Here is a 13,499-nt window from a genome sequence, read left to right as displayed (position 1 = left end):
CTAGTCTTGGGCTCCCTGCCTGAAAGAATCAGGCAACATAGCAAGACAATTTAAAGGCTCAGTTGCTAACCTCAGTCTGAGCAACCTTGTGTTGGCTGTCCTCACCATGTCTCAAGCAAGGCATCTTATGCCACCAAGGAGTCAATAAAAGTCTTCTTTGGAGGACAGTTCTGAACCGGAGAGTCTCCAACATCTCAGAGATTCACGAACACAGTTTTGAAGAACAATCAGGATAAGTCATCATCAAAGTCAGTAAATATGTTTTCACTGATTCTCACACACTCGCCCTTCCCAACTGGCTTCGTATGTTTATGGTCTTTCTGTTGTGTTGGGTAATTTCAGGGCTCCACCCTGATCTCCAAGAATATCTTTTTTATTATGTTTGTGCAGATCCCTCCTCCCTTTGGAGTGGGTTAGATACCAACAGCCAGCGTGTTTCTACATGACTGCCCTCAGACTACTGAAAAAAAGAGCCTGATCCACCTGAAAATTCACATGCCTCCTTTGGGATCCCTTAACCAGTGACCAAGAGCATCAGACTATGAAGGCCCACTCCTTTACCTGGCCTCAAAACAAGTCTGTTCATGCTCAGAATTCTGCAGAGAGTTTTACTAACCAGTTCCTTAAATGTTTTTTCCCTCATCCATGTAAACATGGGGGCTCAAACCCAGTCCAAGGAACAAGCTGAAGAGAGAAAATGCCATTCTTCATACTGTACCCCTTCCCTTCTGAGAAGCTTAGCTACAATAAATTTCACCTCCACCCACCTCTCTCAGTTGCACAAGTCAAACTCCCCAGGCACATCAGCGTATGCAAAGTGATACCAGTGTGTCACTTGGAGATGTAGTCTATTCCTGCAATGTCTGCGTTTGATTAGCCAAAATGTCCCATTACAGAATTAATATGTAGAGAGAAGTGTGACTCTGAGCTGTAATGACCATCAGTGTCTGAGTGTGCAAAAAATATTTGCAAGCCTGTTGGCACTGGAAAAAAGGGTTCGAGCAGCTGAAGATAAAAAGAAAGTATAATTTTCTGCTGAGGCAGAAAATGAGGGTGAAAGTCAGGAAAGTCCTGTTTCTCTTCCAGTGGTGTGTCCTAAAATGTAGTCCCTGATCCAATAGCATCAGCTTCACTTAGAAGCTTGTTAAAAATGCAAATCCTTGAGCCCTACCCCAGACCTCTTAGGGAATGGCCCAGCAATTTGCTAAAACCCTAGAGGGTTTTAGCAACCCTCCGGGAATTCTGATAAACCCTCAAGTTTGGGTCACTAGTAAGTTTAAAGCTTATAGAAACTACTGCTGCCAAATGAGTAGCTGTTACCATTCTGTAAATACTAAGAGCAATGGAGATAAATGGTTGAGATTTGCAAAGATCTTATTGATCTGTCTTGGTTCGTGGGCTTTATGACTGTGACTCTAAGGACTTAAAGAGAAAGGTCGAAGTCCCTGGCTATAGACATATCACTATCTTGTGCATGGTTAAGGGACATGATGATCTCAGTCTTGGCTTTCAGGGGTAGAGTGGTTGGCTGGGGTTTGCCCCTACTGTAAACACTTTGTTACACTATCTGGAAAAGTCTCCCCAGAATAAAATGTTTCCTGTTTGGAAGAGAAGCTTCTTCAACTAGTTCCACTTGCTGTTCTTGTTTGTTAACCCACCTCTCAGAAATTGTCAAGAGACAGAATCAGGGTAATGAAGGAAATAACAGGAGGAGACACATAGTCGTGGGTGTGGGCCAGACTCCACTCCCTGGTGGAGAATCTTTGCCAACTTCAGAGACAAAAGTGAGGCAGGAGCCATCACCAAGAAATTCATTCAACAAGAACACCTGCACTATAATCTCCTTGGTAGGGTCCTGCACGAAGCACACCAGATTCAAACAGTAGGAATCAAATTATAGAGAAGCATTAGTATGCCCCTACCAATCAAGTATAGGAAATATTAAACAGGAGGTAAAATAAAACTTACAGAAGATAAATAGAAAAGTGGAGAATCAAGAGTGATACTCTCCTAGTTGAAGTGCCGTGAGAACTCAGGTACATGAGCAATCTCTCTGAACTTGTCTTTCCCCGTTTTAAAAATAAACAAATCAACTACATGACCACCAATGCCAATTCCAGCTCTAAAATTTTTTGTAAATCTCTCGCCACAGCCTGAATCTTTCCCCACATAACTGTACTGAGCTCCTGTGGTTTAAGCACTACTTGCTAATTTCTGGGTACATTTTTCCTACTGACTTTTCCGGGATAAAACTTTTATGGATTAAAAAATCTTTCAAAGTCTCTACCTTTGAGATGAGTATGCAGTTGATGCCCATAAACCAGGCAAAGTAGGGTAAGCATATGTGAAAGCAATACATTTTAGTAATGGAGGGAGGAAAAGAAATAGAGTGCAATAAATATCAAGACAAAATAGGGTTTAATAAATATAAAAAACTCACTCATTTATCTTAATATGTATTGTACTCTATATTTTTCCATACCTGGCTCTCCTTTCTCTATTTATTAAACTCTCATCTCATACTTCTTGTTCTTCATTTTTTAGTTGCATGAATAAATCCTCACAAGAACCATAAAAAGTAGGTATCACAATAATCTCCATTTTACAGTAAGAAAACCAAGGTTTAGGGACATTAATTAACAGTCCCAAAATGACCCGGTGGTAAGTTGCAGAAGTAAACTGAAACTGGGAGTAGCTGAATCCAGAGCCAGGTGCTTAATAATTGTTAGTTCAAATGAAACTGAGTTTTAGGATGTCTCTAAAGGGTTTACTCATTTGATAAAGCAATCCTTATAGGCTGTTGTTACTTCAAGTAGAGGAGTAGCTTTTGTTTGAATCCCAACAGTCCTTTGAAGAGCATTCCTTGTACCCAATAGTGGGTGAAGGGGGAAGAAACAAAGCCAGGGCCTCCTGTGTCTCCATACCCATCATTGGAGCCTGAATGCCAGTCCAGGTTCTGTTCTGAACAAACTATGACATTGGAAAAGTCACTTGACATCTCTAGGCCTTAGATTATCTGGAATTGAGGGAAGGTTCTTTACCCAGGGGAAAAAAGTCTGACTTTTATCACGTCACTTGAATCTTCAGGAAAATCTGTTGTTTGGCAACCAAGTCACTTTCGATCTGTGAACAAACTCCACAGTAAAGACAGATAAGTAATCAGGTCGTAGCAGTTGGTGCCTAAAATTTGTGTTCTCCTACAATTAAGGCTTCTCTCAACCTTAAGTTTCTGCATGTATGTGCCACATATTTGTTGGTGTGCTTTTTGTTTTTGCTTTTGTTTCTTTTGCTTCACTGCCCAATAGTTAGAATAGTATGAGACACATTTGACGGATTATTCCAAAAATCAAAACCTCTTGTTTTAAGGTACAACAGTCACCTTATCCCATACTTCAGTATAGAACCTCATCTTACATTTTTGCCCCAAGTCTCATAAATTTACAACTTTTTCTTCTTCTTGCTGAAGTCTTCAATAGAAAGGACCAAAGTTCTCCGGAGAAGCTTCCTTTACCCCCACCATTTTCTTCTCCACCTTTCCAGAAACAAATAGTTCAGAACAGATGAAATAATTGTTTATTCCCTCTCTACATCAGATCATCTAGCTCTCTCTGGCTGCTGGCATTTCCAATCTTTTTCATTGCTTTTAATTTCTTTTTTATAGTTGCAGATTGAAGGGGCGGCAGAGAGGCAAATCAGAGTTGTTCTTGAGTTTGAACTTCAGCAAGAAAATTAATGTTGATGTGGCCACTAGGAGTAAAGTTCCTCTTTCTATTTTTACCTAACAGATTACAAAAGTAAACCCAGAATATGTAAAATTACATTCCTGCTGGGCATTTGTAATGAATCTACCACTTCACATTCTCCCACTATACATGTTTCAGTCCAATTTAGTCATCAAGTCATATTCAGAATAATAACCCTTTAGAAGAATAATCACCTTACCCACCCAACTTAATGAATGTACTTCAGTGGAAATGTTGACTCTCAATCATTGTCTTAAGAATCACGGAGTTAGAAAGAAATTTCAGAAGTTCTAGGTCATCTTCATATCTAGGTTGAACCAAGTTCAAAATAAAGAAAGCGATATGATATTAAAGCAATCAGAGAGTTGGTCTCTTTTGGTAATGCACTGCTTACTTCAATAAACTAATCCAGGATAATAATTCACTTACATTTTTTAGAGGGAAAGACTAAAAACAAATGGTTTTGACTACTTTATTTTTAAAATATAATTTAAACCCAAAAGAGAGCTTTGTACCTTGACCCAGTGAGGAACTTTTAAAGAACCACAGAGTAAAACATTGAAAAGAAACTACTAAAATACAGCATGGACATCTCTAAAATAAGTGTAGTGTTGGCATGAATTGGCAGTGGCATTCAAAGCAACTAATTCATGCTGCCAGGAATATACTAAAATAACTCTGCACGTTAACAAAGAAAATTTCAAAATTAACTTATATATTGTTACTCGGGAATCTTATTTGCAAGCATCACATTCTGGCTGATTCAATCAAAATGAATGAATTGAAATTATATCAGCTGCTTGCAGAGTTAGTTGCTCAGAAGGTTGAAAAATAGGCAGGACAGAGGAGACTAGACAACAACCTGATCAGGGCCAGTGTTATCCAGTGGGGACTTTTCTGCAGATGTCCTGAAAATTAGGCCCAAAATTTTGCAAAAGAATTCAATAATTAGTCCCAAACCTCAGATGTCACTGTTGCAACCCCTGCTCCTGGTTTTCCCAGAAATGTATACGTCCTCCATTGCTGTTGCCATCAGAATAACAGGAAATGAGTTGTTCATTGTTCCTACTTCTTTGCATTTCTGGCTTCCAATTTATGCACCTAGATGAATCTGCCGCTTGGTCAGCTTTACATCAAGTGCCTACAAGGAAGGTTGTGAAAGCAACTAACTGGTCTTTTGTATTTCCATAACATAAACGAGGATTTGCCTCCCACTAAGACACATAGGGTAGTGATAACAGTCAAGATAGGGAAAGTTATGCTGTAATAATAAAGAGCCCCCTAAATTTAGGACTTAACACAGAACGTTTTTGATTCTTTTTTATTTTGTTTTGTTTTTCCAGTCATACCACATATGTGTAACAAGTTAGCTGGTTAGCTGGGGGATTTGCTTCCTGTCTCTCCTTCTCACTCTAGGTCATAAAGTGAGAGAATAGCCTCTATGTGGAATGCCACAGGTTATTATGGCAAAGGAAGACAGTGGGGAAACATGCATTGGCACTTAAAGCTTCTCACTGGAACTGATGCATGTCTTTTCTGCTTATACCTTAATGGTCAAAGCAAGCTACATGGCCACATCTAAGTTTATGGGGAAGGGGAAGGGTAGAGAACTATAATCCTAAGATGTGCTCAGGAGAAAAAACCAGAAATATTTGGTGGAAAGCACTAACAAACAGCATATTTGTGAGTTCTCAAATCTATGAAAAGAATTCAGATATGAGGCAACTGAACAAGTTAATGTTCAGTTATATTACATATTACATATAAATCTATTACATATTAATGACAGTTAACATTTGTTGAGTGGTTTCCATGTTCCAGGCACTGTTGCTATCGATTGCCTTATGAACCTTATCTCATTGAATTGACTCTATGGCCTGGTTTTTACTATTATCCTTATTCATTGTGGAGGAAATTGAGGATTGAAGAGATTATGTGACTTGTACAAGGTCACATACTAGGGAATGGAAGAGCTGCAATTTCAATTCATAATTTTTGAGCACTACGAAATAAAGATAAAAGAAAATCAAAATTTTTTCTGAATGAACAATAGCTACTGCAAGTTTTAGCAAAAGGACAGCTGAAGGATCATATGGGTGGTAGTATTAATTCTCTGTTTCCCACCTCTGCTGTTGCTATCCTTTAAGTTCCCCTGCCTTTTCTTTTTGCTTCTTGCTCTCATTAATCCATGTGTCTAACCCAAGTCTTCTTCATGCAGGATTTGACCAGGAATTGTATAGGGAAACATACCTAGATTAAGAGTCAGAAGACCTGGGTTCTTGTATCAACGTTTTGAACTATATTGAATTCCCAACCACTCTGAGTCTCAGTCTCCTCAAATGTAGAATGGTAATAATAACCACAAATTACAGGATGGAGGTAAAAACAAAATTAATTTTCAGAAAGTACTTCGAAGCAAACTAACTTTCATGAATGGGAAATACTTTTGGTGGTGAGATGATCAGATAAAGAGTATCTGCTATGATACAAAACTTCTGAACAATTAAAAAAAAAAAACCTTAAAATCCAAAAAGATGAACAGCTGAAGAAATTCCTAGTCAATAGGGAGACATTTGAAGGATTATCATTTTCAAACTTCTTCTGCAATAACACCAGGTAGATAAGCACTCAATTGCAGGACTAATCTTACTCTCCCAATGACCCCTAGTAAGTGAGAGCTTACTGAGTCATCTCTTTGACACTCTTCTTTCTAAATAAGTCTAATTCCTTAAGCCTCTTTTTATAAGACCCTGATGCATTTCAGGAAACAGTGACACCACAAATCATTGTATATCATATTCATTTAGTTGATAATAAACAATAATCACATGTGCCTTTCAGACAATATATTGTAAAATTCTTAAAATTATTTTGTTAATTTGGGGGATGTCATCATGAAGTTAAGATTTCTAAATTCTTTCATTTTTATGGGAGTTAAGTAGATGGGAAAGGTCAGCGTGGAATAAAAGTGGAAGCACAGCTGAATATGGGGGAAAATGACTGCCGATAGTTGCTTGGATAAAATGTCAGTGCCAACTAAAAGTGTCCATTAAAACATCTTTCATTACAATTTGCCATGGGATTGTTGTGGCCCAACGTGTCCCGGTCATTCCTTTGGGTAGATTACAGTAGACCAATTGCTTACAAGCACTCACACCCACATGTCTAAATTAATAATATAATGCTGTTTTTTGCAAAGCCTGCTTTGTGCAGAGCAAACCCAGTGGTAGCAGATGGACATTTTCTGGTGCTAAGAGAGCTGTGTATTTAGCATAAAATAGGAATCCTGTTGCTTGAGAAACAGTGCACTTTACGCTTTTTTTTTTTACCAAAAAAAAGCATTCATCCTCTGCCACATGTCCAAAAATTATCTTTGTTAGCATAATTAATAAATTTAGAAAAGGAAAGAGACCAACAGGGGATAGGTCTATGATTTTTAATTATTGTTGGGTAAATTACCCACTTTTGTTACTTTGGCAGAAATATTTTTTAAAGCAGCATGAGTTTCCTGGGACACTGAATATCTTTTGGTACCGTGTTACAACTTTAACAGATTTTACTTATGAAGGAGCTAAAATTGTTCTATCTTGCAAATAAAATGTGATTATTTAGTCCAAATATTAGGTTACATTCTACTTCCCTGCCACGTGGTCCTAAATTGTTACAACTGATTCCTTTGTTGTTTCAATCAGCAATTCTGATCTTCAAAAAGGAAAATTTAATTTGTTTGGCAGAACTTTGGGACCTAGTTTAGCCTCCAATGTTTATAAATAACTCCTGTGAACTTGTCAATCATGAACCGCAGGCATTGCTGGCTTCTCCTTATTGATCAAGTAATTTATCAAGAAGGGTAATATTTTGGGAATATTACATAAATATCTCAACATCACATAAATATATTCAAAGAGGATATCATGAAATTCAGTATAAGTGTCCCCATGTATATGCAGGGGTGCAAAAATACAACCCAGTTTTTCAAGTACATATTAGTACCATCCTGAAAATGTTCAAGATGATAGTTATTCCAAAGAATGTTTCTTTTCTATGAACCTGGATCACTGTGGTTGTGCTTCTTAGTTTGTAAACATCTACTCTTCAGCCCACCTTCTCTGGCATTCTTAGTATATGCTTCTTTGGGGAAAAATAGATCAGAAGAAGGTACCCTCTTGTACTTTTCTCTGCTGTCCTTTCCTCTTGGTGTCACTTTCCCTTCCCTGTTCTCCCTATGGCTCCTTTCTGTAACTAATCAAACTTTTAAATGAGGAGATTGCATTTTTTACTTTTTGTATTTATATTTTCAGCTCTTAGTTTGGAAAACGAAGACTGATTTATATTTCTCCTTTAAAAAAAGAAAAGGAAGAGCAGTCACTTATACAATTTTAAAGTATTTCTTTCCCTGAGGCCCTTAATCCAAAAGGAAAATAAAAAAGAAGCTCCTCCCCCTGCTGAAAGGCTCTTTAGGAGGGAACACAATCAGCCACATTTAGTGACTTAAGGAAGAAAAAGATCACCAGTCATCTTGCACCCCTTGCTGGGAGAATCTGGGAAATGAGGGCCATTTAGACATATTTGGTTAATTAAAAAGTTAGAGTTTGTATTTTACTGAATCTTTAGAACTATTTCTTTTTCTTTTCTACATTTTGAATATGCTCTTGCCCTGAATATTTGGAGTTCAGTGCTTTAGAAAAAGCAATAATACAAAATTTCCTTTAAACATCTCCAACTGTAAACCTACTGCAATTTTCTCTTGTAAGACTGTACCAATGCGTAATTCAGATTTTATAGGGCTTACTATTATGAGAGAAGACAATGTAGGTCAACTTCTCATGGAAATGATATGTGTCTCACATTACAAATGACTTTTAATTATCAAATTGACTCCAACAATGATTTTCCATTCCCATGAGTTTTAAGACAAGAAAGTAAGAAAGCCAAGAAAAAGCATTTTATAATTAGTATCTGATTAATAATGTATTGGGTCATCCTACCAGCACTGAAAAAACTTCTGAAACTTTCCCTACTTTCTTTTATGGGAGATAATATGTTGTCTTCATGTCTAAGCCTGTTGAAATATGAGTGTCTGTTACTTATAGCCAATGACATTCTGCTACATAATATAGTATTGTAAATTATAAGCAACAGAATCTAACTCTAGATCACTTAGCCAAAAGGAAATGTATTAGAGAGTTATCTGAGGAATTAAAGGACTAGTTGGCATTTCAAAGATCAGGTTTGAAATCAACCAAAAATCTAGGACATTATAAAGGATCATAAGAGTGCTCCTAGTTATAATATCAATTAAATGACCACCTCTTCATTCTTGGGTCTTTCGTTCAAGATTCAATATGCAGTTGGCCATGCTTATATCACATGTGCACCACTGAGGTGTGCAGACAGTAGAAAGAAATAGAAAAATCTGGTTCCTTTCCTTTCCATGTTAGGCAATGAGCAGCCTCACTCCAAAAAAATGTAAGCCAGATAAACTCCCAAAGGAATTGGAATATTAAGAGCAATTGGGATGGATTCTGGGTAAATTAAAATTATAAATAATCTAGCAAAGTAACACATGGGCTTTGAAGTTACACGGACTCCACTCACTAAGTATAAGACCTTGAACAAATTATTTTCTCTCTCTAAATTTTGATTTTTAAATCTGTAAAATGATAATAATCATGATGATGAAAAACACTTCTGGTTTCTAGAATGCTTCCAAAGATCAAATACAATAATGTATACAAAAATATTTAGCAAGAAAACCACCACAAAGTAGCTGTGGGTCATCATCCCCACCATCATCAACATCCTCCTCAGCATTTCCAAAAGAGAAGGGAGGTAGCTGCCAAAATAATCTCTTCCCTAATTATAAGACTGCTTTGAAAACTTATGACTTCAATAGCAATGTCCTGGAGGATGCTCGGGGCAAAACAAAACAAAACAAAATAAAAAAAATAGTCAGGAACACTCTAAAAGCCTCAATCCAAGTATTGGGTTAAGAAAGAGAAGCCCCATTGTGCTTTGAAGTCAAGAATCCAATAACCTCTTGGTGTCTGCTTAACCAAGTGAAGGAGATTCTGCATGTTGTCTCTCAGGAAAGATTAAGGCCCTATTAATGAGACTGGACAACTCCTTGTCTTGTAGCTCAGACATAATAATCATCTCACTGTCTCCCACTCCTGAAGAGTGGCTCCTGATTCCTTGACATGAGATCTGAGGATCTCAGCCTGTGAGGATTCCACTTGCAGAGCAGCAGTCTCCTCCTCCCACTGAAGGGCTCTGGGAAGAACTCCTGGGCTTTAACTGGAACTAAAGACTGCTCAGGATCAGGGGACAAGGGGAACAATGCCTTCCACCAACCAGAAACACCTACATTGGTAGCTGGGTATGTTAGTATGTTCTTGCATTGCTGTAATTTATTTTGTAATTTAATTTTTTTTTTAAAAAAAGAGAGAGTCAGAGAGATTTAATTGGTTCCGGTTCTGCAGGCTATACAGGAAGCATGAGGCTGGCATCTGCTCAGCTTCTGGGGAGGCCTCAGGAAACTTACAGTCATGGAGTGAAGCAAAGGGGAAGCAGGCTCATCCATGGCCAGAGCAGGAACAAGATGGTGTGGGGTGCCACACACATTTACATGACCAGATTTCACAAGAACGTACTCACTATTGCAAGGACAGCTCTAACAGGATAGTGCTAAACCATTCATGAAAAACCTGCCTCCAAGATCCAATCACCTCCCTTCAGACTCCACCTCCAACAATGGGGAATCACATTTCAACACGACATTTGAGCAGAGACATAAATCCCAACTATATCACCAGGCGCGGTGGCTCACTTGTAGGTCCAGCTACTGAGGAGACTAAAGTGGGAAGATCACTCAAGCCCAGGAGTTTGAGGCTGTATGATCATGCCAATACACTCCAGCCTGGGTGACAGAGTGAGACCCTGTCTCTAAAAATAATAAGAAAGAGAGAAACACCTGCATTGAGCGGTGATGTTTAAGTCACTACACACTTTAGGGTTCTTACCACTGCCTACGCTACCCAAACCAATGCACAAGCACTATATAAGCATTTGTTGAATAAGTGAACATATTTTCTCCAAGTTTGTTTTCTCTATGCATGATTCTTGTATTTTTTTGTGAAGGCATTTTAATTCCAGGTGTTGCAAAGGTGGTATGCTCATACTATACTGACAGTACTTTATCTACGCCTATATTCTTGTGAACAGAATGTAATGACTATAAAACCTGCTGAGTGGATGTTCCATAATTTGCTTAACCATTTGTTTATTGGTAGAAATTTACGTTGTTGCTAATCTTTCACCCTTTTGAGTTAATCCTGGGCAAGGAATAACTTTTTAATTGATGGTGCACTGAAAAGTTCTATATTATCTAACAATATTTGGGTGAACATACTTTCGTTAATATACAACCATGTTTTGCCACGTTTGTGAAAATTGTTAACATAATCTTTTCCCAAATGGTGAAATAAAAGTAAGTTTCATTAAAGACTAAAAATAGTTAGACTAAGCCTTATTTACCCCATATGTTGTCTCTCCTCTCTTCTGAAGGCTGCACCAGCAGCATTCATCTCTGCTTAGGTTGTCTAGGTTCATTACGTTTAAGGCCAGGGATTGTTTTTTACTGTTTTCAAAAGACAGATAGCAGATGGCTTCTGGTCTAGGCTCCAGCAATAACCAAATCATCAGTCTTAAAGGATTGTTCCTGACATTAACTGACTTAATAGCAGGGCTTATCTTTTACATCTCAAATTGAAAAAGAATTAACCAAAATGGTATCATGATGATTTATCTTTTTTTAAACTACCACCACCACAGTAAAATCCTATTAGCTGAGTCCTGGGATTCATGTGGTACAAGAAACATGTTACATTATGGCAAGTAGATGATAAACTAAGTAAAGCCTCTTCCATAAGATTTTGGAGATATGTTTACTCTGCCCTTGATACTGGATATTTGGTGAACAACAGAGAAATCAGCTAAAAGAATTATACAGAACTTTGAATTTCAGATCACTCACACTGATGGACATTGAGATGATCTTTTGAGCTTTGTTGTAAAGACACACCTATAATTTCAAATCATGATTCAGTAAAATTGAAAAATCCAAGTGAGATTAGAAAACATATTCCAAAAGGGAATGAGGAAGATGGTTTTGAGAGGGCTGGCTTTATATTCTCAAGTTTCTAGCTAATTTGGGTGGAAGAAAAATGTCCATTCTGTTTTTATTCCTTTGGAAAGAAAAGAAAGAAGACCCAAAATCATGCTGTAAAAAAAGGCAAAGTTTGTATCCAAGTTTTAAGGCCTTTAAATTTTCTTAGCAGCTTTGCAACTATGACTAGTGTGTTTTCAGCATATTAGAAAGTGGTCTCAGTACCATAAACAGTTTGTTTGCTTGATGTCTCCCCTGCTTTTTCTCCTCCATCGTAAGCTTCAAAGGTGGAAAAACAAAAACAGTTCTCCCTGCTGATTCAGAAGGTGGAGAGAGAGCATCTATCAAATTACAGTGTCTGTATGAATAGCTGCATCAGTACAGATCATACTCCATGTAATGCTGTGAGATATGCATGCATACACATCCAGAAACTCGTAAACTGAACTTTGCTGATGTAAAGAATTTGCCCCAGTCTACAAACCATGAGAACTTACTCGACCATCAACCAAAAATGTATCTAGAGGCCCTGCCACAGCATATTATGCTGCTAGCCTTCTTTATAGGCTTGCCAAATGGACCCTGACATATTACCATAAGAACTATCAATCTCCTTATCAAAATAAATGAGGTTAAACATTTTGTGATATTTCATCCATTTTTTTTTGTACGTTTTACCTAATATGCAGCATTTGGGAATTCACAATGTTTTGACAGGCTCACTTCATAATTGTGGAAAATACAGTAGATTCGTAGAAACACTTTCTGACCCTTTGAAAAAGGCACTAAGATATCTGAATGTTTTATTTCTAACTAGTAAAGCAGATTAAGGACATAGTCTCTGACTATTTTTGTTGATGAAAATCAAAGAATGGGACATCCGGGTACAATCTTTTTTTTTTTTTTTTGGCTTTTTGCTAAAATATTTCTTCCAAACTGAGAGGCCACCAATGTGACTCAAAATTTCTTATAATTTTTACTTTAAAAAGTACAAATTAATTAAACCAAAGCAAGTGGTAGTTTTATTTTCTCATTTCTCTACATGCCACTCTCAATCTTCCTTTTACTTGTTTAACCTATCATCTGAAGAAAAAATGTTTAAGTTGTATGAGAGGCAGTACCTAGTTTATGGAGAAATTGAAACAAGAACAGAGCTAATTAAAAATCAGTCATCTGGGAAGGTCTCTGCAAGGTGGTATCTTATGAGCTGATGTCTACATAAAAGGGAGCCAGCCATGTGTCTGGAATATTCAGCAGCCAGTTCAGAGGCCAGGAGCTTGGACTGTGTGAGGTAGAGAAAAAAGGTTTCTGTGTCTGGAACATGTCAAGGAAGACAAGAGCCCCAGGGAGTTGGAGAGTGGTCTAGGGACGGCAGGACATGGTCAGGAGCTCAGTCTTTATTCTGAGTACCATTGGCAACTCGTTTGGAGCATTTCAAGCAGGAAAGTGACATGATTTTACATTTTAAAAAACCACTTCTGCATAGAGAATTGACTGTGGAGAGATAAGAAGAGTACTCAGGAAACCAGTGAAAATGCTGTGGTTGAGGTGGGAGTTACTGGTGGCTTGTACTACCATGGTACCTGTGG

The sequence above is a fragment of the Theropithecus gelada genome, chromosome 2 (genome assembly GCF_003255815.1).
Source record: "Theropithecus gelada isolate Dixy chromosome 2, Tgel_1.0, whole genome shotgun sequence".
NCBI classification, from domain to species: Eukaryota; Metazoa; Chordata; class Mammalia; order Primates; family Cercopithecidae; genus Theropithecus; species Theropithecus gelada.
This window is presented reverse-complemented; position numbering follows the sequence as displayed.